We start from the raw sequence: 22,642 nt of genomic DNA on the forward strand, positions 1-22,642 counted from the left end.
CCTCTAGTGCATATGCCTTTGGGGGACGCCAAGATCCATCTCCGGCATCTCGTTGGCAACTGCTCTACCCTGCTGTGTTAGCACCCTGGGTGTCAGCCCAACTGGACCTGTATGGGAGGATGGCCCTTCCTCCTTAAAGTCACTGTGTCGCTCCCTATTGTGGACTCCGGGGACAGCACACAGGACACACAGATGACTCAGCTCCATCTGGCTGCTGCTGCTGCCAGCATGAGCAGGTTTTGCGTCGTCACCAGGTACCAGACATGTCTGAGCTCAGCTCTCCATCTTGTAGATTTAGAGCCAGGCGGAGGAGACATGGGACACTGCTCAGGTCCTCTGATGAGCCAGGAGAGGGGTTGCAATCAAACCCCGCTGTCCTGATACAAACCCCAATTTGCCTTTTCTTCTTTCCTTGGGGTTCAGTGTGTTTCTGGAATGAAAGCAAACTGACTTTGGAAAAGTGGCTTGGATTTCGTCACCATTGCTCTCTGCACAGCCCTTGGAAGGCCTATTACTTTAGGCAACTTCCCAAACAGTCAGCAAGCAATTATTGAGCGCCCTTTATTTACCTAGAGCTGTGCTAAGTCTGGACCGAGTCTAAAATCTGGCTTCTATCAAGTGGACAGTGATGGCCCCCGGCTTCAAACAACTTTGTGAATCAAACCCGCAGAACATGACATCTGACCAAATATTGATCACAGAACAGTCCAAGTTCATAGTACTCACACACGTTAACTAGCACTTTCTAGGAAAAACAAATAATACTGGTGTGTTTTTATATAAAACAAAACATACACATACATGACAGCAGTTAACAAGCATGACTGGAAAATCTGAACTCTGTGGCAGCCATCTAATTAAAAAGATTATTTCCTGCAAACTCTAACGGAATATCCTTCTCCTGCTTCCTTTCTTTTTTTTAATCCCATGTAAAACAAACTCTGCAAGGAACATGACGTTTATTGTAAGAGCGAGCATGTTAAGTTTCCAAACATTGCCGTCAGTCTGCGGACACCAGGCCGTGGAAGCTTTGAAAACAGCTGCCCTGTGCACACAGTTCCCATCACACGTGTCAAAGCCCCACCCATCACCAAGGACCCCCAGCCCCTCTGCAGAATCTGATAGCAGGGGGATGTCTGGTGAGTCAGAGCTGTGCACGTTAAAAATCACCTGGTGGGCCTTCTGGTCCCACCACCAGACTAAGCCAGACTCCAGCTCTGTCTCTCCGACATCCTCCGTGGCTCTTCCCAGCCAAGGTTTCAATGACTCAGGTTGTACCGTGTTCCCTTGAGCGGCTACGGTGCAGCCAGAGAGAAGGAATTTCTCTTTTATTGACTCTAACTTTCCTTCTGTCCCACTGGCTTGTTCCTGCTGGCGTTCTTCAGACCACCCACTGCGTCTCTCCTCCCACGCTGAGAGCAGTACTTCCCCGCGTTCTTGTTCCGTGAAATGCTTTTGAATTTTGACGGTAACGGCTGTGGGAGAACGGCCCCTGGGCACTGGGGTCCTTTCCTTAGGTCTAGGTACAGTCTAGGTTTTGGGGTGTCACTGTACTTTCAATGCACACGCCTCTCTCTCTCTCTCTCTCTCTCTCTCTCTCTCTCTCTCTCTCTCTCACACACACACACACACACACACACACCACACACACACTCATACACACACACACACACACACACACTCATATACACGTTCCATCACATGTCTTTCTATAAATTTCCCATTATCTCTACTCAATCCTTAAATCGAACTTGGTCCCGTGGAGTAAGGAAAACCCCAAGGAGGGAGAACATGGAGCGTCTTTGAATCAGAAAGTTCGGCTGTGTCGCTTGGGCATTACCGTCAAATAGCATTCCAAATACAAGAAACACCTAACGCTCCGCTGTTTGTCCCTGGGGCATTCACACTTTTTCATTTTAAAATTTAATTTTATGTTTAGTTATGTGTATGAGTGTGTGTCTGTGTATGTAAATGTGAGTACAGGTATCTTTGAGCACGAGGAGAAGACACCAGATCCCCTGGAGCCGGAGTTAAGGGTGGTTAAGAGCCATCCAATGTGAATGCTGGGAACCTAGCTGGGGTCCTCTGTAAGACTGTATTCTCTCTCTCTCTCTCTCTCTCTCTCTCTCTCTCTCTCTCTCTCTCTCTCTCTCTCTCTCTATCTCTATCTCTCTCTATCTCTCTCCTCTTTCCAGGGTTTCTCTGTGTAGTTTTGATGCCTGTCCTACATCTCGCTCTGTATAGACCAGGCTGGCCTCGAACTCACAGAGATCCGCCTGGCTCTGCCTCCCAAGTGCTGGGACTAAAGGCGTGCGCCACCACCGCCTGGCTGAGTGTCTGCTCTCTTAACCCTTCAGCCATCTCTCCAGCTCACCCCCCGTGTTCCACCCCGGAGGCAATTTTGTTCTTTTTCCCAATGTTCATTTTAGAAATGCTACAGCAATTTCCAAATCTTCTTTCAAAATCTTAACCCAAAAGAGGCCTTGTCTAATTATAGGTAAACTGAGTTCTTCAGCTTTTTAGCTTAGTCATAATAAGGGAATACTAGCCTGATACTAATATTTGCTATTGTTGATAAATGTACCAAGACACGTATCATCCTCATTCTTAGAGGTAGTAGGATTCCATCATGGAAGTGGACAAGTAGAGGCGCGGAGGTGCCAAGTGACTTATGAAAGTCTGGTTCGGGACACCTGGGTGCTGACACTGTCCTGTTCTTCAACTTGGAATGAACAAGGTGCTAGTAGAGGGGAGGGACTCGATTCTTTGGCCCTCCTGGGTTCTGTCACTGTATTGAATATAGGACAACACCCATCAGCCACTTAGGGATGTGCATGTCACTCGCACAGACACCGCTGTATCTAAGTCCGTCTAAGTCTCAGGTGTAGGCGTAGGCTCAGGTAACAGGGACTCTGATTGTGGGGAAAGGTTGTAAATCTGAGTCAGAGAGACCGCTGAGCAGCTACATCTCTGTGGTGTGATTTTGCTTTGGAAAATGGAGGCAGTGTCTCCTTCCGTTGTTGACGATGTGTTTGGTACACTAGGGTATCTGTGCTGGTCACCCGGGGGGGGGGGGGGGGGGGGGGTTCCAGAAAGAACTATGACTCCTGTCACCATCAGGGTTCACCTGTGCTTTGGTTCCCTAATGCGTCCAGTGGATCCATCTGTGGCTCCTTTCTCCCTTTCCAAGAGGATGTTTCCTCCAGCTGGCAAGAACCCGCCTTCCTGTTCCTGCTAGGTCTCATACAAGAACCCGCCTTCCTGTTCCTGCTAGGTCTCATACAGAGGGAGGGGAGGGGGCAGCTCAGCTCTGCCACCCCATTCTCCCAATTCCCCATAGGCTTTGCGTCTTCTACTAGACAGGCCAAGCCCCAGGAGCTGGGCCTCCAGGACTCTCCACAGCCCACGCTCCCTACATAACCTATTAGGAGCTTCCTGGACTGGAATCTCAGCACTTGAGAGGTGAAGCAAGAGGATCATGAGTTCAAGGTCACCCTCATATGTTTGATGAGGTTGAGGTCGGCCTGGGATATGTGAGACTCTGTCTCAGAAAAAGAAAAAACGAGAAATTCTGTTACAATATGTTAACCCTTTACTCACAGCTCACACTGCATACTCACTGACTCTGGATTGCCCCCAGTCGCAAGTTCTGGAATATTCTCTGTCATTTACCTTTAAAGTTCTAAATTGCCTCTGCCATATTCCCTTTTTCCTCATTCTTTGTGTGCGTGCATGTGTGCGTGCGTGAATGCATGCATGCATGTGTGCATGCATGCATGTGTTATGTACATGTTGGTTTAGTTGTGTGCATGTGTGAGGGCCTGTGTTTGGAGACTCAAGGTCAAGGTAGGGGTCTTTCTCAGTCACTCTTCAATTGAGACAGGGTCTCTAATTGAACCAAGAGCTTGCCAGTTCAGGTAGCATGGAGGGCCAGTGAATGCTGGGGATTTTCCTGTCTGTGTTTGCAGAGGCCGAACTACAGCACATCATTCCATGTGGTTTTTTGCGTGAGTTGTTCATTCAAACCCTTGTCCTCACTCTCACAAGGCAAGTGCCTTCTCAGCCGATCCATCTTCCAGCCTCTCTTCCTTCGTCTTTGAAACTCTGGTGTGACCCAGGGGCTTTCTCTGCCCATCAGCCATAGCTTCTGGCGCCTAGGTTTTCCTCCGCGCTATCTCTCAGGCTGCATTCAACATTATCTCTCCAGTTCTCGCCGCAGTCCCCTGAGTCTGTGGTTAGCAGTTCTCTGTTAAACATATCCACTGAAGTCTCCATTTCTGTCTTATTTGACCCCCGGAGTCTCACAGTTAAGAAGTCCCACTTCAGAAGCTGGAGAGGCAGCTCAGCTGGTACAGTGCTTCTCTAGCATGGAGGAGAGCCTGAGCTTGCCCGCCAGCATCATCTAAACTGGGTGTGGCGCTGTGTGCCTGCAATCTCAGACTCTGGAGGCGGGAGCAGGGCCATTAGGAGTTCAGGCTTTCCTCCTTCTGTTTAGTAGATTCAAGGTTGGCTTGGGATGTTGGATACCCTGTCTCAGAAAACAAACAAACCGCCGGGCGTTGGTGGCGCACGCCTTTAATCCCAGCACTCGGGAGGCAGAGGCAGGCGGATCTCTGTGAGTTCGAGGCCAGCCTGGGCTACCAAGTGAGCTCCAGGAAAGGCGCAAAGCTACACAAAGAAACCCTGTCTCGAAAAAACCAAAAAAAAAAAAAAAAAAAAAAAAAAAAAAAAAAAAAAAAACAAACAAACCATTAACCAACCAACCAAAGACCCCCAAACCCGAAACCACCAACAAAGGAAAGAAAGAACTCAAAGGTTGAGTTTATTTTAAAAATGTGCTTCCCTTGTATCCATATCTTATGTATACTCACCCACTTATTGAAAGCAGTTGTAGTCTGTCTTTGGTAATTCAAAGGATGAGACATCTTTGTAGGATCTACTGTCTGTCATTTTTACCCAATGTCCATGTCTATAAGGTGGGAATGATTTCACCTTCTTTACATCGTCGTTCTGATAAGGACTGGGCTAGTGTCTGCAAAGTGCTAAGCTCAGGAGCTGGTTTGTGTAGGGAGATGTTTAATAAGCAGTTACTATTTTCAGGGTTGGAGGTGTCATGGTTGGAGAATTCTGCTGCAAAACTCTGGTCTACCAGGACCAGAGTCAAAAAATTAAAAATGAAGGCGATAAAAACAGAGCACAGCAGAAGCTTTGGGATGTAGTCCCAGATTCCTCAGTTACCTGTTTGTGGTGATACTGTGTTGGTGCTCTAACAAATAAAGCTTGCCTGAAGATCAGAGTACAGAGCTAGCCCACTAGTTAACCATAGAGGCCAGGCAGTGGTGACACACATCTTTAATGCCAGCACTTGGAAGGAGGAAGCAGGAAGATCAGGAGTTCAAGGTCACCCTGAGCTACTCAAGATTGATCCAGTCTAAAAGAGAAACAGAGCCAGGCAGTGGAGGCACACACCTTTAAGCCCGGCACTTGGGATTTCTTGCCTTTGATCCCAGTACTTGGAGGCACATGCCTTTAATTCCACCACTGGGGAAGTGGAGACAGGAAGTGATATGGTGGGAGGAGACAGGAGCTCACCTCATTCAGGCTGAGGAGTTGGCGAGGTAAGAGGTGGCTGTGGTTTGCTCCTTTGTCTCTCGGATCTTTCACTTATTTATCCCTATGTCTGGCTCCGGGTTTTTATTGTTAAGACCAATTAGAATTTGTGCTACATCCATTGTCCTCTGACACACTCATCTCATGTCTGTCTGTCTCTTTAGACTCTCGTGAATTCCATTGTTGGTGCAGCCTCAAGTCAAACTCACTAAAAGCCCTTTGGGGAGAGATCCCAGGCAAGGCTCGCATGCCCCGGCTCCTCAGGGGCCCCCATGCCTTGCTGCATAAGCTCCTTTTTTCCACAGACGCTGGGTGGATCTGAAAGATTATTTTCTTTTCTGTACTGAGTCTGGGGGCTTTGGGCCTCTCTTGGGTCTTGGGGCTTCCAAGCCAGGCTTCCCGTGGTCAGAAGAGGGCAGCTAAGAAGCAGGGCGGGAGCTGCCAATCTCGGATAGGCGTGGAGGGAGTCAGAACGGAGCTCTGCTCTCAGCCTGCTGCTGGAGGCCGCGCCTGTGCTAGATTCAGCCTCTGGAAACTTCCTGAGGTGACAGGAGAGAGAAGGCAGGCTTCTGAGGCACTCCAGGGTCTCACCTGGCTGAGGCCAGCAGGTGTTCCTGGAGTGAGAACAGCCTAAGAAGTAAGGTGAGTGCCAAAGCCAGGTCACCTGGTGGGACAGCTGGAGATCACCCAAGGTGGCCGTGGCTGCTCCCTGTGCTGAAGGACAGGTCGGTGTCAGTGTGGGTTGCCCTCCAAGGCCTCTAAGGTCTATTTCAAAAGTCACTGATGGACTGTCTTTGCTGCTTGTCCTTTTTCCATTCCTCACATCCTGCTAGACTCTAAGTCCCTCGTGTGTGTGTGTGTGTGTGTGTGTGTGTGTGTGTGTGTGTGTGTGTGTGTGAACGTGTGTTCCCATGCATGTGGATGATAAAGGACAACCTTAATATTGTTCCTCAGGTTCCATCTGCCTTTTTGTTTGTTTGCTTTTGTTTTGCAAACAGGATCTTTCACTGGTCAGGGGAACATGCCAAGTAGGCTAAGCCGGCTGGCCAGTGAACTTCTGGGGTTCACTTGTCTCTGGGCTGGGACTACAGGGGCATGCCTCCATATCCGGCATCTTTTTATGTGGGTTCTGGGGACTGAACTCAGGTCTCCGTAAATTTCAAGGCAAATACTTTACTAACAGAACCATCTTCCATTAATTTTTTAAAAAAACTATCCCCACCCCCACCTCCCTGGGTCCTTTCCCTGGTCAGTATGGCTGCCATCCTGGCTGATGTTGGCGGGTACCTTGTGAAAGGCTGTGCTGAAGTTTAACCATGCTGTGGTCCCCGACATTGTGCCATTTCCTGGGCCTGACCAGCCTCCTCAGAAATGTGCCTCCAGGGCCCATGGAGGCTTTGGCCCTGCCTGCTGGTGGACAAGGTTCAGTCCATGTGGGGTGCCTGTTGCCCATCTGGCTGGGGTCACAAGCTCCCCAGGCTCTGCTCCCACCAGGGAGCTGAGCGGAAGAAGCCCCTCCCAGCCAGAGCTGCCAGGATGGGTCCTTCCCAGTGTCCTGTCCCCACGGTGGTTTCCGGAGCTGGTCTGTGGACAGCAAGTTTGCATCACAGCCTCTTCTTGGACTTTCTCACCCCTCCTCTTCCTCTGATGGTCTGAGTCCCGGGATCCACATCTGGTTCATTTTGGTATTGAAAACGTTTTTCTGGCCAGAGGTTCCCACTTCCAGGAAGGCTGTCCCAGCAGCGTGGGAGTCAGGCTGACCAGGGGGCAGGGGCTGGTCATCTGCTCTCCCCACTCCAGGATACTGTTCCCGTGACTCACCTCTTCTTCCAGTGTGGGTTGTGCTTGTCCTGACCAGCCAGACCCTGTGGGAAGGTGTTTTGGAGAAACCCCTGGCTCCCAGCCAGCTAGAAGGAGCCCCTAGAGCAGCGGTTCTCAGCCTGTGGGTCTTGACCCATTGGGGAGGTATCAGACGACCTTTTCACAGGGGTCACATATCAGAGATCCTGCATATCAGATATTTACATTATGATTCATAACAATAGCAAATCTATAGTTATGATGTAGCAATGAAATAATTTTATGGCTGGGGGTCACCACAACATGAGGAACTGTACTAAAGAGTCACAGCGTTAAAAGGTTGAGAATGACATGCCTAAGTCCTCTAGACCAGGAACCCTTCATTCCAGGCTGCTGTCTCACCTGTCCTAACCCTGTTCTGATCCTTGAGAAAGTGGTGGGCACCTAGTGTCACTTTCTCAACTACATCATGACCTTGACTTCCCTAGGATCTTATAGATTAGAAATGACTTGAAATTGTGCATCCTTTTTCCCACATGGTTGGTTAACCTTCTGGCAGCCCCTGATCCAGGAAGGGCTTCCTGACTCCAAGCCACTGCTGAGGGAGTTGCTAATTCCATGGGTGGTAGTTTAATTTTATTCGTACTAGGGCAAAAGTGTCTAGCGATTTGAGTAGATGTTATTCTGGGTGCACCCATGAGCATGTTTCTAGGTGAGATTGACTGGGTGAAATAAATAAATAAATGGCCCTCTCTAGCGTGGTGAGCCTCATTCCATTAGTGAAAGGCATGGGCAGACATGGGGGGTTTAGCTCCTCCTGCCCAATTGTACCCAGCCAGGACCAGCAGTCTTTTTTGACCTTTGACCTTGAACACTGTAACCGTGACTCTTTTTGGGTCTCAAGTGTTCCGGCTTTTGGATTGTTATGGTTTGAAACTGAAATGTTCCTCATAGACTTACATTGCATGAGAGAGAGAGAGAGAGAGAGAGAGAGAGAGAGAGAGAGAGAGAGAGAGGAGGCCAGAGGACAACCTTAGCTGTTGTCCCTCAGGTGCTGTCCACCTTGGATTTCAAGACATGGTAGACTACTTGATCAGAGGGCCATGGGGATCCTCTTGTCTCTGTCTCCCCATGTCTGCCACCACACTTGGCTTTTCTACACGGGTCTAGGGGTCACACTTAGGTCCTCAGACTTTGAAGGTGAGGGTTAGTGACCTCCTCAGCCCAGGCTCACGTTTTGTGCCCCAGTTACTGGAACTAAATTCCGGGAGCTGTGTTACCTTCAGGAGCTGGGGTCTGGCTGGCAGAGAAGGTCAGTATCTCTGACTTGTGGGCGGGTCCTCGCGATTTTGTTCTCCTGTGGTCCTGACCTTGTTCTCTGCTTCCTGCCTGGCCTTGATGTGAATGATCCCCACACACTTCCGCAGCCATGAGCAGAACTGCCCTCCCTGCCGTGATGGACTGAAACCGTGGAGCCCAAATTTCCTCCTTTAGGGTGCGTATTGTGTTCAGCCTAACGCAAAGGAAGCAGAGAGGTGGGGACTTCAGCCATCATCTTGCCCGAGTCTCCAGCTTGCTGGCTGCAGACCTTGGGACTCCATCACTCTCCATAATCACACAAACATGCGTTTTCCCCACCCGACCCCATTGGTTAGCTGTGTGTCTTGGGAGGTTCTGTTCCATGACTCTCAACCTCGGCTCTACTTCACCCTATTGCCTGGGGCCTTTATGCACAGATTCCTGGTCTCTGCATCTTGTACACAAGCCACAGAGCTCTGTTCCTTTTGCTTATTGCCCCCTGACTGTGGTGTTCGAGACCAACCTAAAATCAAAGATCCCAAGTTCATCACCCCTTTCCCCCGTTCCACAAATCTGCCTCTAAGACTCCCAGGCCAGGACCTTTCTACTAATAAAAAATGAAAACTTAAAAACTTAAAATGGGTTGTTTGATTAACAGAGAGTACTGCATTGGGTCCTAAAGTAGTCTAAAATGTCCACTACTCCAAGGTGATAATACATACATACATACATACATACATACATACATATGTGTGCGCGCATGTGCATGCGCAAATATGTGTAAAACAATATAAATAACTAATTGAGTGAATGATGGAGAAGAGACGAAACTGTAGAGAATTTTAAAGCCATGTGGATACTCTCTCTTGCAGAGGAGCTGTGTCTCTCCTTCCCTGGAACATGGACTCCTACATGACCCTTGCTTCCAAAGAAAGAGTGGACTCACTTGCAGTGGAGAAACTCTGTGGCTAGGGTGATGTCACCGCGATAAGTCACTCTGATAGCAGTGGCCCTCTGGCATGAGGCCATGAGAGACACTTCCTCCCTGAGGTTCCCCTCAAGCCCAACCCCATAGCTCTAGTCTAATTGTGAGAAAACATCACATCCAATTGAGAAGCATTTTATAAAAATACCTGGCTGGGACTCTTCAGAGGTGTCAAGGTCGTAAAAACAAGGGAAGACAGAGAAGCTGTCACAGCTTAGGGGAGTCTAGGGAGACCGATAACGATAATGAACTGAAAGGTGATACTCGGTGTGGGCCTCTGGAGCAGAAAAAAGACATGGTGTGTGTGTGTGTGTGTGTGTGTGTGTGTGTGTGTGTGTGTGTGTGTGTGTGTGTGTGTGTAGGGGGGTAGTATCTGGAGAACTCCAAACGAGGCCTGGAATTTAGTCAACAGTGATGGACCAGAGGATTTTCGTTTTGACAACTGTACCACAGACTTGTAAGATGGTAACATCAGGGGAACTGAACTGGCCGAGAGGACTCAGGACGACTGCTGAACTGTCTTTACATATTCTTACTGAGCCTAAAACAATCCCCAAATCAAGAGTTTGCTTACAAAAGAGGCAGGTTAACTCTGAACATGTCTTCCTCCTCCTTCCCTCCTCCGCTGCTTCTTCGAGTGTGTGTGGAATATGTGTTTTGTGTGTGTGTTGGGGGGGGGCACACACGTGTGTAGGTATGTACGCAAAGGCTAGATGTTAACACTGGGTGTATTTCTCTGTTTCTCTCCTGTAAACAAAGGCAGAGTCTCTCATCTGAACCCAGAGTTTGCCAATTCACTTAGTCTAGAGAGTCTCCTTGCCCTGTTCTGCCCCCTGAGCCTGCTGGGTCTACAGGCAGGCTGCCACCCCCTCCCCCGCCCCCAGCATTGACATGGCTGTGGGGATTCCTTGTGTGGCAAACCTTCCTGGCTGAGCCTTCTCCCCAGCCCCTCTTTCTCCTTTAGATGTGTTTTATCACACAACTAGTGGATACAATCTTGTGTAAGATGCTACAAAACAAAAAGAACAAATCCTGACCTTTCCAGCTCCCAACCCAACCTTCTGCTCATATTCTCAGAGTCAAAAAGTGGCTATCAGTGCCCAAACCTGAGAACTACCCATCATGTGCCAGGCTTGGCCAGAAGTACGTTGATAATGTTAAACCATTATATTATGGTTTGACTCTGAAATATCCCTCATAGACCTATATTTTGATTGTCTGTTCCCTGGATGGTGGCATTGTTTTGGAACCTTTAAGAAGGTGCGACCTAGTTGGATGAAGTAGGGTATGGGGGGCAAGTTCTTAGGGATATGTCATCCCTGCTCACTTCCTGTCTTGATCATGCCTGGTCTGTCACGACGTGAAGAGCCTTAATCACACTTTCCTACGGCCAGGAGTGAATCTGCCATGCCTCCCTCCCTGTTGTCACAGACTGAAACCTGAAACGCTGAGACAAAACACATCTTCCTTTAACTGTTTTCTGTCAAGGACTGTGGTCATGGTTAGACAAAAGTGACCAAACAATCTTCATGACAGCCCATTGAGATAGACCCTTTTTACCCATGGAGAAACTGAGGCATGTGGAGGTTAAAGGTGTTGGCTGGGGTGGAGATTAGCTGAAGGAGCTAAGAAGTTCAAGCATCTATGTAACTACCTGGGTATACACACACACACTCACCCTCTTGTGGGGCAAACATCCATGCTGTGTGCAGCTGACTTCTTCACAGCACACATTGGTGTGCCTTCCACGCTAGTTCTAAGGACTCATGGACATTTTTCTTAATTATTCTATGCTGTCACTCTCAACCAAGTGTGACTTTGCCAACAGCATACATTTGGCAAAATCTGGAGATCTTTTTCATTGTCACAGTTGGGAAGGGGATAGGGTATGTGGTGGGTAGAGGCCAGAGAAGCTGATTACACACCCTACCATACACATTACACACCCTACCATACACAGGGAGGCCCCATGACACACAATTATTGGCTGTGAACCTTAATAGCACTGATTGAAACCCTGCTGTATGGTATTTGATGGCAAAATAGAAGATTCCTAAGGTCCTTGTAACTCTGACATGGGACATGGATGTGTCACTCAGACCTGTCCTTTCTCTCTCGTTGACTCCCAGCTCTCAGGTCTGCATCAGTCACTTCTTGTGGGTATTGTCCTGGTTTCGTTTCTGTTGCTGAGATAAAATACCCAGAAAAAGGCAACCTAAGAGAGAAAGGCTTTATTTTAGCTTATAATTCCAGATTATAGTCTGTTATAGCACGGTTTTCACGTCATGTCCACCAAACCAGAGAGCAGTAAAATGCAAGCATGGCTAGTATCCAGCTAGCCTGCTCTACGTAGTGCAGGGACCCTTTTTTTAGGGCAGCCTAGGGAATAGTGCTGCCCAAAGTGGACTGGGTCTTCCCCCGTCAACTTGTAATGAAGACAACCCCCCACGCATGCTCACAGACCGACCTGATCTATGCACTCCCTCACTTCAGCTCTCTTCCTAGGTTCAGTTTGACCAGCAGAACCAACCACCACGGGCACTGGCCTTCCCACTCTCCTTATTCCTCAGTAGCTTACTTCACACACTAGCAGTACCTCATGCTTCCTGACTGAAATGACCTGGGATGATGATGGGATCCATTTTTGTGTTGTCCTTGTCCTGTGATGAGGGAGGAGACCAGAGAGACACGGCCTCCTCCTGCTCCCACAGAAATCCAGTCATTTCCTGCAACACTTTAGCCCAGAACCCCTCAGCCTTAGCCAGCATAGCACAACTGTTCAGGAACTCTAAACAAATATAAAGATCCATTAAAACAAACAAACAAACAAACAAACAAACAAACAAACAAGCAAAAATCTTCCTTTAATCATTCTGATTCCCAGCCAGGGAGGAGGGCCTCTGTATTAGCCAATCCTTGCAATTCTTATGATAATGTGTGGTGATGAATTTGTGTAAAAGAAAAGGTCATGTCCAGTGCCTGTTCCCTAATCTGGGCCTCTCATGTTGTAGTGTGTCTACAAATCACCTAGGGCTGTGTTAAAATGCAGATTTGGATTCAGTAGTTCTGGAGTTGGGCCTGAGACCCATCCCCCCCCTCCCCTCAATATATACAGAACTAGAAAGAAATCCTAAAAGAAGAAAAAAGGCTGGAAATGCTGTCTCAGTGCTGGGGCCTCTACCCTCTTTCCCTAACGTAGGCTTGGTGGTTTCCTTTACCCAGCCCCCCAGTTACCTTCTCGGAGAACTTGGCTCAAACACAGTTCAAGTGAAACGTAACCTCGAAATAGAAATCACAAGTGTTTACTGCGAGTCAGGGCACAAGCAAACACACCCATGAAAACTCCAAGGAACAAAGACGGAGAGTTCGAAACCAACTACAGCTTAAAACCAGCAAGTCCCGCCCCAGGAACTTCAGGCCCCTCTGGGTTTAGCGGTCTTGACTGAGTGTCTGTTAGAATGGCAGCTAAGACCCACCAAGGGTGTCATGTCTTCCCCCAGACCCAGGACCCCATTTGTACCACTCCAGCTATGTTCTGTTCTCCATCAGTGGGATTTACACACCTGGAACTGTGTGTGGAACTGGCCTCATTACATTTCACTTCCTATGCCTGACACATTTAATACCTAGTTTTCAAAGAAATGAAACCCCTGTTTAGTGCTGGCCTGGAAGGACGCAGTGACTGAGAGGTCCCCCTCCCCCATGGATAGTTTTGCCCAAACGAGGTGACTGTCAAACCCAGCAGCCTCCTGAAGAGGGTGCAGTGACCAGGGTCTCCCAGGAACTAGTGGTACAGATTACAGAATAATAGAGAGACTTTTACAGAAATGTGTATAGTAGCTGTCTTGTATAATATTGGAGGGACCAGCCTCAATATTATACATCCCAGGGGCTCAGGAGAGAGAACTACTAACGGCGAGGACTATTTTCAGGAAATATAATCTCAGCACACCGAGTTCTATAGTCCACTTGCTTTAATTCCTCTGGCATAACATCCTTTATACACAGCTTCAGTTCTGTTCTCATGTCTAGCTCCTTTCTTGCCTGATTTCTCTCTATATTTATCTACTGTCCCCTCTATGTTCTATCTTAATTCCTTCATATAGTTCTGCCCCTTCTAGGTTCTCATCCATCTTGTTCCTTCCCATATCATCTCCTCTCCTGTCTCCTTCTCTCTCATCTGGCTCTTCCTCATCTTCCATCTCGTTCCTCTAGTATTCTCCTGTAGCCCTTCAATCTACTTCTTCCCCATCTCAGTTTGTTCCCCTCAAGTTCTTACCCATCTCGTTCTTCCATTCTCTTCTCTCTTCCCCCTTCTGTCCTCTGCTTTACAGTTATATATCTCCCCCAAATCACAATCCTCCCCTCCACCCAGGACACTCAGCCTGAACTTCCTCAGGCAGTGATTGTCCACTATCAGGATCAAATGGAGGGTTGATAAGAATTACAAAGAGGGGCACTAGTTGTTAATTACCATTTGTGACCCAAAGGGGAAGTGACTAATAAATTAACTAAAGGCTAAATATGGGTAATATCTAAGAAGAGGGATCTTATGTGCACAACTATAACCTTAAATGTGTTTGGTAAAGGATGTTAAAAATCTATAAGTTGCTAGGTCAATGGGAGAAAATAAAACTGTCTTCTTTATTCCTGTGGCTCCTATCTGTTCAAGCTGTCTGCCGTTTACTGCAGGGTGGGGAAAAGTGTGCTCAATCTCTAGGCAACCTGTGTACAGCTAGATGCCTCTGGTGATAGCTAAAGGGAGATCTGGAACTGGAGGTAAGGTTTGGGAAAAGAGGAAGTAAGGCTTAATTTGCACATCCGCCAGGCCTTCTCAAACAGGTAGCCTGGAAGCTTAAGTCTGTTCTTAGAGAGTACAGAGGTATCTCTGGTAAGGTACTTTCCTCCATCCAGTGATGGACCTGGCCAGATGCTACCAATAATAATTACAGGGAGGCTTGAACTGGGAGTTCTGACTGAGCATAGCTGTTAGCACAGAAGTTTATCTAAATATTCCTAGAAGTGGTTAGGTAAGTAGTTAGAGGTCTATAAAGTTAGTAAGGCTGTAAGAAAGGAGGGCCTAAGCTAAATTGTGTAAAACTATTACTTAGTGTCCACCTGGCCTAGGCGGCGTCCTCTTGTGAATTTACTGTAAGTCAGGAGACTTGTACGTGGGCTGCTATCACTTGTTAGTCCTTGGAAGTTGGGCGCCCCCCTGGGTGGTGTCTCCTTGTGGAATTTAAGTCAGGAGACTTTCAGGTGGGCTGTTATCATTGTTAGTCTTTGGCAGTTGGGCGTCCACCTGGGTGGTGTTTCCTGTAGTCCTTGAAAGTGGCTAAGGGATATAACTGGTTCCAGAGAAAGCCTTTCCTGAGGCTGTTCTCCAAATACCTGGAATGTGTATGTCCAGAGAGTGATCAGTCTACACTGTTAGTCCTTCTTAGGGGAAAGTCAATTGGGAAAACTATGAAGGCACACATGATTTTCATAACAGAATACAGCTGATATATAACAAGCCAAGTAACACCAAAAACTCCTTGGGATTTGGCTTCCTCTGGAGGAATTCCCTGATCCCTCCAGGTAGTGACTTTGCCATAACCAGTTGAGTTCTTATGATATATTTCTGCGGCCCGCAAGAGTAGCTGCTTTTCTGGCTGCTGAGACAACATACCGACCGACAAAAGAAAACAGTTAGAAAGGATATGGTCCACCACAGAAGAGACGCCATGGTGGGAGGGCGAGGCAGTTGGTCACAGTGCCCCTGAAGTCAGGAAGCAGAGAGTTGAGTCCCGGCACCAGATCACTGTCCCCTTGTTATTGCTCTGGGACCCAGGGCCATTGGATGGTGGCACTCACATTAGTGCGGGTCTTCCTTCCTCAGGAAATACCCCCAGACACCCCCAGAAGTGTGTCTTCTAGGCGACTCTAAATTCTGTCAAGCTCAGAAGGAAGATGAACCCCCAGAGTGAGTCATTGTGGTTTTTAAAATGCTCGCTGAAAGAACAGCATGTGTGTACTCAGAAATGTGTTCCGGAATTGAGGGGAGAGAAACTTCTAGAAAGTACTAGATCTGTGTGGCTAATGTTATTATGCACCACTCTGGAAGGGCCTGTGGGTCTTGACTTTGTAAAGTACAGTTGTGCAGTATGTGGCCGAGGGGCTGAGGGTAGGGGCCCGCACCTGACATATTTGGCCTTTACCGGTAAGCCTCTCGGTTGTGTGCCGAGGTAGGCACACCCCACGGCTCCTAGGCTAGGCCAGTGCCGAAGCGCCAAGAATTAGAGCTGCTGAGGAGAACAGTGAGGAAATCCCAGGCCGATCCCCACCACAAGGACCCGTATGTGGGATAGGTGGGCCCCTGAACTCTCGGTGGACTTGAGCACAGGTTGGGGCACCATCCAATTGTGAGGGAGACCGTGTTTGAAGAATCCTGTTCTCTGTTTCATGGTACTCACTGGAGCTCCAAAGAGTAGGATACTTAGAAAAAATAAACAAAGCAACCTAAAGAAATAGTCACAGTCTTTTGGGGGAAAAGTTTTCAATATTTCAGTTCAAACTCAGGGCTCGGCTCACCTGTCACCCACCGAAGTTGATGATTCTCTTACCCTCACACAGTGATCACCAGGATGTCAGCACTGAATGGTTGGTCTGTCTCTGTCCCCCCTGAAACCACTGAGTGGTTGCCAACTGGAGGAGAGAAGGGAGGGAGATTCTCAGAATTCCCCCTCCTCCTCAGCAGACAGAACAACACACCCCCGTGAAAAGCACTTACATTCATGATCTGTTTATAAATTTACTGACATTGATTTATGACCCTTGGTTGGATCCAGTGTTGGTTTCTTCAGGGTCTTTCTTTCTTTTGGGCCTTAAAAAAAAGTGTTAATGTTACGGTTCACCTTCTTAATATAGCCACATGCCGGGAGCCACCGGAAGACAGCTGGGACTCAGTCAATAACCCATGGGCGGGAACCCGGACTTGATTTATGCTGGGGGCTGCAGCTGGTGTGAAGAGCTCCTGCAGGCTGGGTCAGAGCAGACCATAAGAAGACCTCTGTAGGATTATCAACTCCAAGAGGATGTCGAGAGAGGCAGGCTTTGGACTTACACTGCCCCTCTCTGCAGAGGCTCCAGCCTGGTTCCTTCACTGAGGCATGGGGACATTGCTATTCGCCTGCAGTGGCCATCTCCCTGGGAGTCTACTGGATGAGACTCTACCACAGTGGGTGGCCACTACCTGGAGATGGACCTTGTGAGGTGAAAGATGCCCCACCCTGAGCATACCTGGTTTGCAGTACTTTCCAAGTGCAAGCAGAAATAGTTTCCCTCCTAGATTATTAGCAAGGTCAGCACAAGGTTGAAAACGGAGACATTGCTGGCTTCTTTCATAAAAGCCAGGGGCCATCACACAGAGTCTAGACTCTTCCTACCGATACAAAATGGGATGGAGAGTGAGGGGAGAAAGTCCCTCCTTCGGCCACTCTGCCTGTCTTTACACACAAAAAGGAAAAGAGATACTCACTGTCATTAGCTGAATTATTACATTTATCTTCTGTCTCCTTATACCTACTAAGAAGGAGGTAGTTAGTATTTATCAAATGCCCTCAGTGGTCAGGAACTCGGCGGGACTTACCTCACGGCAAGGCTCTAATGTGAATACCATTATTCTTGTTCCACAGATGAAGAAACCGAGGCTCGGAGGGATGAATGCAGCTTATGCTTAACTTTACAAATAGCAAAGGCGGAGGTCAGGCAGAAAAGTAGCCTGACTTTTACCCAGTCCCTTATCTCTGAACCTCCTCTTTATCCACTTATATCCATCATCAATTATCTGTCATCTATATGCCATTCATCCATGCATCATGTTATCTGTCATCTGTCTGTCCTTTGACTGTCCATTCATCCTCTACCCACCATCCATCCTTCAAGAAAAGCCCTACAGCACCAGCCCTCGGAGCTCACATCACGGCTTTTGTGGGTCCCTGGTGCCTGCTTCGAGCTGTAACACAAACAGATTCCACCTTTCCCCATGCAGACTCAGAGGACCCCTGGATCCAGCCGGAGTCTACCCGCAGGGGCGCCGTGGACAGCAGGTGGCGCTCGAGTCGGGCACAAGGCTGAGTCGCATGGGGCCTGATTTCCTAGAACAGAGGCCACAGCAGCCACTGCTGTGGGTAACCGTGGCGACCGGAGCAGAGGGCGAGCTGGCTGGCCTTTGGGCAGGAGTCAATGTGAGGGAGCCATTGGGCTCCACACGGTGCCCGCGGGCCTCTGCCAGGGCCCGCAGGACATGGAAGGGTGGGGTGGGCCAGGCTCCTGTCCGGGATCTGCCTCCAGGAGAACACACACTGCCCCTTCAATGTAGACCCCAGTGGGGAAGGCAGACTATCTCCCCGGGAGAAAGATGGCTTGTTCTGTTAGTGCCCCTGTCTTCACCCCGTCTGACCAGAGCCATCTCAGTCCCCCAGGAATAGTCAATTGTAGGCATCGTCAGATGTCCTTCCAACAGTGGACATTTCCACACTCGATACAGCACCCCCGGGATGGGTCCTCCCAATCACCGGTGGGACAGAGCTGTGTGGGGCTAACTGTGCTGGGGTTGACTTCAGACCCCAGGACCACCTTGACACGCCGCATCTCCCTTCCCACACACAGTTGCCCACCAATTGTCTGAGCTCTCTCTCTTTCGGTCCTGGCCTTCCTCTGTTCATCTTCACACCCCGGATTCCAGAGTCCAAACCTTCTAGACCCCAAGACAGAAGCCAGCTTCATTCAGAAGCTCATATATGAACTCAACTAAGGGAAGGGTGGGGTGGGGGGCGGGGGAGAGAAACAGAAATGTTCGTTTACAGTTAATTACTGCGGGCACTGCTGCTAATTGCGATGCCTCCGCTGCCTTCCACGTGTGTACCTGTGTGTGCGTGTTTAAAACGGATACTGCTCAGTGTCAGCCAAGCCCCATCACAACTTAACGATCTGGAAAATCTCAGTCTAATAAACAAAGTTGGCTTTCAGTTCTACAGGAGAAACAAGCCTTGCTCGTGTGTGTAGCCCACATGTCTGCGAAAACACACACATGTGTACACACACACACACACACACACACACACCGGGATAAAAACAGCAGAGCCCCAGCCCTTCTATCTGTGCCTTTCCCTCCATAGCTCAAATTAAAATAGCCTCTGTCTCAAGCTCTTTTCCTTTTTTTTTAATTATTAAACTTATTTTTAACAGCAACTCAAAAAATAAAATAAAATAAACACAGCCCTCCGTGCCACTCCTGGGCCAGGTGGAGCCAGGGGCAAATTTTTACAGCTGAATTACATGACCCGCGAAGCACAGGGCATATAATGAGGACATTGAGAGACTCCGGTGTCCAGCGCATGGCCAGTACTGGTGTAATAACACCTCTGGAGATGGAAGTGGCCCCAGCAGCAGCGGGTGGGGCCCAGAGCCCTTACTCAGCAGGAGGACTCCTATATACTTTGGAACTCTTTCCTGAACCTAAACATTATTGCTAAGAAAGGGATAACAGTGTGAGAGGCCATCGCCTGCCAGCTGGGCTCACACGCTGCTGCATATGGGAGTTTCCACCCAGGACTGCAGGGAACATTCCACACCCTACCTACCCCGCCTGGGTTGGTTGGCGAAGCACTGTGCCCACGCTCTGGAAACCCTTTGTTCTGGAGTGGAGCGGACACTCCACGGTCTGACCTCCGTTGCCTAAGGAACCCAGAGGCAGATGCTGAGAGACCAGTGAGCCCAATTCTCCTGTGATAGCCCACTGTCAATCACCCTGGAATGCCTCAGTATTGGGGGGCTCAGGCCAGAGCCCCCAACCTCACCTGTCTGTAACCACGTCAGGAGACAGGAGAGAAGGCAGTGCTGTGTACCTGCAGGGACCACAGCAACGGAGGTGGTTCTATTGCTTCCTAGAGAGTTTCTGTGGGTAAAACTCTCACAGCATAAAATCATCGCTATGAATATTAATAAGCACTAATAGTAATTATTAACATTTGTTAGGAATAGTTACTAGAGAATACTAATATTAATATATTAATAATGATTATTAATAATATTGAGGGAGACCAGCTCCCTTTTTGTCCTCTGGGTACTCTCGAGCAGGGAGAATATGTAGATAGAAATATGGAGGAGAGAGACAGTTAGAAACACAGGATAGCCTCGGGAGGGCCTGGGTCAAAACCCACCAGCTCCTTCTGTCTCTACTAAAGGGCTTCTAAAGAAATGCCTAGGGGTGGAGCAAAAGACATCCCCCCACAGCACAGCCAAGTGCAGACCATGCCAGACACCTGGTGACCATGCACGTGGTCAAGCCATCCTCTAATGCAGCCCTGCTCTATAAAGCAAGCTCAGATCTCACTAGAAAACCTTTGTGGGCCCCCACATAATATAGAAATTATTTCATCACATCAATTAGCAATCAAGAAAATGTCCTATAGACATTCACAGGCTAATCCTCAGTTGAGATGCCTTCTCCCCAGGTGTCTCAAGTTGAAAAACAAGATTAGCCATTACCAATTCCATGCGCACAGGCACAGCCTGGCTGTCCTTATCATTCATGGGCCTTGGGTGTCACCTGGCTTGTCTGTGTGTTTCCTTAGAATTCCTTTCTCTCTGCCCCAATCACAAGCCCCTTATGTGAGTGGTGATGGGAGGGGGTCGGGGGGCTAGGGGGGTGATGGTAGGGGGTGGGTGGGTGGGTGATGGTAGAGGGTGGGTGGTTAGTTTGTTGAGTGTGGTAGTTTGAATGTAATTGGCCCCAGAAGCTCATAGGGAGTGGCACTATTAGGAGGTGTGACTTTATTGGAGGAAGTGTGTCACTGTGGGGGCGGGCTTTGAGGTTTGCTATGCTAAAGCACCCGTTGTTACAGACCACTTCCTGTTGCCTGCAAGATGTAGGACTCTCAGCTGCTTCTCCAGCACCATGTCTGTCTGTTTGTCCCCATGCCCCGCCATGATGATAATGGACTGAAACTCTGAACTGTAAGCGAGCCACCCCGATTGAATGTTTTCCTTAGAAGAGTTGCTGTGGTCACGATGTCTCTTCACAGCAATAGAAACTCTAAACTAAGACAATGGGTGTTACAGGTCTTTTGCCTCAGTCCCAGCTGTTACCACAACACTCAGCGGAGGCAGCATCTTTATTGGGTATTTCCTTCTGGTGGTGTGGCTGCTCCTCTTCCTCCTCCTTCTTCTCCTTCTCCACCTCCTCTTCCTCCTCTTAAGACGATGTCTTACTATGCAGCCTAGGCTGGTCTTGAACTTAAAATTCTTTTGCCTCAGCTTCCCTATTTTGGGATAGAGGTGTACCTAGGTGTTGATCTCTCTCTCTCTCTCTCTCTCTCTCTCTCTCTCTCTCTCTCTCTCTCTCTCTCTCTGTCTCTGTGTGTGTGTGTGTGTATGAGAGAGAGAGACATCATGCAAGTGGAGGGCAGAGGACAACTTGCAGAAGTTGGCTCTCCCCATTGACGCACTCTTAATCAGGGCTCCTTTTCCATTCTTTTTCCATTTTTCATGTGAATGTGGTGTGTTTGTGTATGCTCATGTTTTTGCATGCGTGTGGGTGTGCATGTGGGAGGGTACACACGTGGGTGGGTGTACGTGTGTGGGTGTGCACGTATGTGTAGGTGCATGTGTATGGGGGTGTGCATGTGTGGGGGTGTGCACATGTGTGTGGGTGCACATGTGTGTGTGGGTGGATATGTGTGGGTGCACGTTTGTGTGGGGTCTACATGTGTGGGGGTACACATGTGTGTGGGGTATACACGCACATGGAGCCCTGAGGTTGGGTGTCTAAAGTCATCTTTAAGCTTTCACCTTATTCACTGAAGCAGGGTCTCTCAACCAAACCCAGAGCCCAAGAATATGGCTAGTGTCACCAGCCAGCTTGCTCTGGGATCTCCCGTGTCCCCCTTTCTAAGGCTGGAGTTACAGGCAGGCTTCATCCACTCATATTCATGTGGCTTCTGGATATCTGAATCAGGTCCTCGTGTTTGCGACATCTCCCCACCTCTTCATCAGAAACTCTGCTGTGGGCTTGGAGCAGCGAGGAGCAGTGAGCGGGCCACAGATTTGCAGCGCCTGGGCACATCCCACTGCTCCGTCGTCGCACAGTGGAGGGGACTAGGTGCAGAGAGGGGAAGTGACTTGATCCAAGGAAAATCAATTTCCTACCAGGACTTCCCGCCCGGGGCGATGAGCTAACACGTTGGCACCCGTCACCGCGGCAGAGTGGGGCACCGACTCCTTAAGACTGTCTTCCGCTTCCCTTTGAGGTGGTGGATTTTGACATGGGAAGACATGAAAGGGGAGGCATGACTCAGACCTTCTGAAGCCACTAAAGAGCGTATTAAGCCATCGACAGCTTTTTCTGATTTTTGGTTTTCTTGCAGTAGTTCGACATTTTCCCCCCTTTTAATGTAAACAGACCTTCCCCCTTTGGAGAGAGCCAAATCCCTAGTGTATCTGTTAAAGCGGGGAGTTTTTTTTTCTTCTTCTTCTTCTGACTTCACAACTGAAAGAATGGAGGCAAGAAATGGGATGTCATCAGGATTGGTGCCGCAGCTTCTGAGATCCGTCCCCAGGGTTTTAGCTGGGGCTGTGCCCTCGTCATCCTTGGAAGCTGGCCACGTTCTGTCACTTTGCTTAGAGTCTTCCAAGCTGTGACTTCATTCCCAATTATTCTCGGGTTAGTTGTTTAAAGGTTTCTAGCACCCAGTAGACAGCCAGCTCCTCTGGACAGGAACCATGACTTATTCATGGCGACCTTGAACTCTGACTATTCCACCAGTGCACACATTTACATATGTCTGCACGCCAAAGCCATTTGTGGCGCACCTAGCCTGTAGTGCCAAAGCATATTACAGGAGAGGGCTGCCTGGGCCAGATGGGCCACACAGATAACGTACGCCGTGGAAATTCTCACGGAGC

The sequence above is a fragment of the Peromyscus maniculatus genome, chromosome 21 (assembly GCF_049852395.1).
Source record: "Peromyscus maniculatus bairdii isolate BWxNUB_F1_BW_parent chromosome 21, HU_Pman_BW_mat_3.1, whole genome shotgun sequence".
Taxonomy (NCBI): Eukaryota; Metazoa; Chordata; class Mammalia; order Rodentia; family Cricetidae; genus Peromyscus; species Peromyscus maniculatus.